Genomic DNA, 5,068 nt, shown 5'->3' with positions numbered 1-5,068 from the left:
CTGCAGAGCAACACTTGGTTGTTTAAGATTTGAGCCAATACAGAGTAGTGAGCACCGAGCTACCTTGTTGCTCGTGAGTAAGCAAATAAGTGAATCCAGTATCCACACAATGTCAAGAACCAAAGTGTGATTTACGGAAGTGACCCCAGAACCCCGGGTGACCCAGGAGTAGCTTGGAGAAGCATAAGGCGCACCAGAGGTACTAAAGTTTCCACGCATTCCATGACCACAAAAAAAAAAATAGGCAATGGGGCCAGTTCGAGTATTGCCATGGAACCCAAGAGTTAATAAATTGTCAATGACAGAGAAGGGCAAAGATGTCACCGTTGAACTAGAGGAGGAGAAGGAAGATTTGCAAGCCCTGATAGCCCAAATTGAGGCAGAGGATGATGAGGCAAAGAATGTCTCTCAAGCACCTTCAACGATAGAGCTACCCCCCTACATTCTCCCATGGAAAGGGACAGCCAAGGTACTGAAGGACCTGGAGGCCACGAAGAGTTCTCTCTAGACCCCGCTTCTTCTGAATGAGATAAGATTTGACAAAATTCCACTGGGATGGGCATCGAATATAAAATTTGAAGACTGGGACCTCGCAGATAAAGAGAAGTTCCCATAGTTGGCTACGGAAAAATTACGGTAGCAGAAATGGTTGCGCGGTGTGGAGATGGATGGGCTACTCTATCTGCGGTGGATACCCCACTACCACTGTGCGCCCGTCACAATTTTTGTCATCAGGCAGCTACTGTGTCTAGTACATGATGGGTATCTTTGGCTGGAGGAGCCGATTCCCATCATGGCTGATTTAATTCATCGAATAACATGATTACTTATTAAAGGAAGCAATCTTGTAGACATCGTAGGAAAGAGCAGCGACATGGGCCTCGCAGAAGCTATGAAGGCCAAATATAATCTAGAAAAGAGGAATTGAGGGTATGTAATAGCAAGCATCAAGGACCGAGGGGTGCGCGTTGCCACCCAGCTGTTTATCGGCAAGCTCACGAGGAATGTCACACAGATGAAGTGCCAACATCTGTAATTGTGTTGGCAGAGCAATGTGCAAAAGGGGTCCAGTTTAACTGGGCGAAATTTCTATGCAAGGAATTTTTGATGAATTGTAGGGAAGCCCAGGACCAGGGTAAGACCTTCCACTACGCATGGTTGCTATTATCCATCCTGCTGGTTGCAGGGGAGCTGCTAGCGACCAACCAGTTTCCAGCCATTGAAAGTAACCTACCCGAGGCCGTGAGGTATACCTCGCTCTAGGCAATGAAAAATATGATGAAGATTCGGGAGATAAAAGTATTTTGGGCATTAATAGAGGCAATCTTATGAACATGGATCAACTACTAGCCACACTTATCCCTGACAACATATAACAATTTACAAGGCGCTATAGAATTCAAGGCGAATATGCATAACTTGTATATCCGAGTGCGTAAAGATCCAGCCTGATAATGGATCAAACTACCATTCAATGCCACAAATGATGCGATATTCAAAGTAATGGCATCATGGTCTTCAGAGTGGCACATCCTAGACTTGGTGGAACTAGAAACGATCACAACAAAGTCGAAGAAGAAGGAGGCCAAACTGCGTGTCACGAAGTTGGGAGAGAGAAAGCATCAGGAATAGGACGCAGCAATGCAACGGAGATGACTGGGGCAGTAGCAATAGAACAGATGGTAGGAACCACCATCGCACCCATTGAGGAAACTAAGGAAGGTCAGGAAATGTCCACAGAACAGGACATACAAGGGGTGGAGGAGTTACAGGAATGCAAGGCCCAACTCAAGAGATCGGGCGTACCGAAGCAGCCACTTGCGCGCAAAAAGACAAATACAATGAAGACCATGGAAGGAGACCTTATTGGCAGTAGCGAACTAGTTTGCAAGGTCACTAAGGATGCTCTAGAAGAATTGATGACAAAGAAGACAACTGTGTTGGGGGTTCTCAAAGCACAGTTGGAGGCATTGCAGGTGCGAACCCTAGGAGTGATGACACTACACCTTGTGGACAGTATAGCCGAAGTTGAGCAAATGGTGTGTGCACGTAAATTGAACACTTTGGTGTTACCAGAAGGCGTCGTCTTATTAGAAACCCAAGGGGACATGAGGGGCTGGGGATTGAATTTGGCCGCCCTTTCTAGGGAAATCCTATACTAGCTATAGGATAGGGTAACGACAGAGCTTCTAGCCAGGGAGGGTCGCGCTCTTGAAATCTTGAGTGAGAAGAAGGACAAGTTAGAACAGCTTAGCCTGCAATGCGACAACATGGTCGCCCAAAACCAAGGACTAGAATAGGTGGTGGAAGATGCCTATAGCATCATTCCAAAATTGGCCATGCCAGAGACAATCCCCACCACGGAAAAAAATCATCAACTGGCAGCTGGAGTCTGCAGGACCCAAGAGGAGGCTGTGAAGGTCTAGTTGGAGCTGAACCTGTAGATCGTGGAGCTGTAAATGAAGGTACCATCCTCTACACCCCTAGAAGTTAGATAGTAGTGCCACAATGCCATTAAATCGAGGTTGAAAGAAATAGAGATTGTTTTCCAGGACTGCACAGGATTGTTGGAAGAGTCACTCGTCACCCTCCATTATAGGAGGACCCAACACTACAGGAGTTAGTGATAGAAGCATAGGAATTACAACAGGCCTATGAAAATGTTCAGGGGATCGTGTAGATGACCATTCTTACCCAGCGACTAGCCAAGATGAGGGAGGCCTAGAATCTGAAAGTATAGGTGGACGCAACACACCAAAAAGAAGCAAGGCTTAAAGCACGCATCCAGCTATGGCTTGAAGAAGCATTCATGGTCACCACCACAATCGAGGAGAAGTTAGTCCAGATGTAGGATGCATATGTGAAAAGGCAAGAGGGGGCCTCTGACAATGATGTATAAGAGAGTCGCACACAATTGATACAATAGATGATGGAGGAATGTGTAGCAGACATCCGAGAAGCACAAAGATTGCTGGATGAACTGCGTGCAAAGATCACCGCACCAGCCAAGTGAATTAGGATGAGTCACAATTATTGTGTTGGGGGCCTGTTGGGCAGAGGATCACCTACATAATGGTTTTGGGGCTTAAAGCCCACAATTTTGGGTACTGGTATTATAAAGGCTCCACGAAGTGCATGGAACGTGAGTTGTAATGAGTCAAGTCAAAAGGGTAGTCTGCCTTAAAAGAATGTATTCTAATGTAGAATGTGTCAGCCTACCCATGGTCCGTGGATCATAGGAATGTATAAATAGAGCGAGGCTCTAGGTGTAGAAGGTAGTTAAGTTAAGATTGGATCTGAAGTGTATGGGTTTGTGAAAGTAATATTGGATCGAAGTCTGTAAGTCTGAGTCGTGGGTCGTAGTTGTAGAAAAGGCTTGGTAGCTGCATGCGTAGAGGCCTAGTAGAGTGCGCAGTTGTGTGTGCGGACCCCTGCTACTGTGTGCAGATGGTAGGAGGTGGATTGTAATCAGGAAAGCAGTAATAAAGTTAATTTGGTTTCGGAATATTGTGCATCTATTTCTATATTCTGATTTATGCATCTGTTATGGTTTATGATTGCACGCATATCTGTTTATGTTAATTGATAACTAAAAATATTAAACCTATTTAACTTAATTCAAAACTTATAATAACACTAAGCACAGAAAAGGGTAAGGAGCATTCACTCTTGTCCTTCAAGCTGCGCGAAGGTAGTTACTCTGAACAATGACTGGACAGTGGTAGCGCAGTGCGAGGGATTGATCCACAAACTTTCTAGACCTCATCAAGACATCCCTAGGGTGTGGAAACCTGGTTCCAGCATCCTCCCATACTACCTTGGGTGAGACCTCAGTCCGTGCTTCGCAAACTGTTGCCGAAAGGGCCGGTAGTGTTGGGATTTGTTTGGTTAACATTTATGAACCTAGGTCAGGCCCCATCAAGCCAACACCAAGGCACTGGAGGAATAGGTAGATGCAGCTCAGTGCACGAACACAGTACTAAAGGCCATATTAGGGCCATGGCTAGAGGAAGCCTATGTAATCACTACCTACATTGAACGGTTTTTTGCCAGTCTTCAACAGACTCAGTAGAAGCTACAAATTGATAGCACAGGGCTAGTGATAGAATAGTTGGTCGAGGAGCTGAAGCAGGTGGCAATGCAATGCGCTGCCAAGGTAGAAGTTGTCTAATTCGAGCTAGGAGGTCTTAGCGACAAGATCTCGGTGCTAACCGAGTGGCTTGAGGGTGAGTCACCATGTTTGTGTTGGGGGGCTATTGGGAATGGGTCCCCTGGTGGTCAATTTTTGGGTAAAACACCCAAGTTTTGGGGTATAAGGCCCTGTAAATAAATGTAAAGTCTCTGCATTTTCTGGTCGCGGAGCATGAAGATGTCTAAAGTTAAAAGGATTTTCCACCCTTAGTCTAGATATGTTGTGTCAGTTTTGTAGATCTACCCATGGTCTGCGGACCATGGGATTGTATAAAAAGGGGAGCCTTAGAATATCTAAGAGTACAGTACAGTAAGGAAGTTATAATTCATGAGTCATTGGTAAGTTTGGGTAAGATAAGAGAGAGAGTCTTAGTGTAGGAAGAGGCTCTGCAGCTGAGTGCGCAGAGGCCTAGGGTGGAAGTCCATAGTTGAGTGCGCAGACCCCTGCAGCTATGTGTGCAGTGAGGATAGAGTCAGTACTAGGAACTTGAATCATAAATAACGAGAAGTATTATGGAATCACTATGTTTTCTGTCTCTAATTATTGCATGCGATTATGATATGTTAAGTTCTAGTTTTAGATTATAATGTAAAATTGATGCGTGAATGTATCTATTTCTATTTTTTATTTGAATGCAAGTAATAATTTATATTTATGCGAGGGTAATCTTAATTACATGATAAAGTTGGCTAACCACTAAGATAATTAGGGAATGAGACAATAACATATTCACAGAGGTGCGTAAGTGCCCGAATCATTGTTTAGGGTTGCATGAAGGACAATCAAATATCTTCGCAGAGGTTTTGAAAAATGGAAGATGAAATACATCGATAATCCCTAAAATTCTTATCAATCTGCACAAAGGCAGGGATTAAG

The sequence above is a fragment of the Pinus tabuliformis genome, chromosome 5_1, assembly GCF_031772625.1.
Source record: "Pinus tabuliformis cultivar Carrire ecotype Pingquan chromosome 5_1, CPIR1, whole genome shotgun sequence".
NCBI lineage: Eukaryota > Viridiplantae > Streptophyta > Pinopsida > Pinales > Pinaceae > Pinus > Pinus tabuliformis.
The sequence above is the reverse complement of the archived record's forward strand: the minus strand, read 5'-3'. Positions refer to the sequence as shown.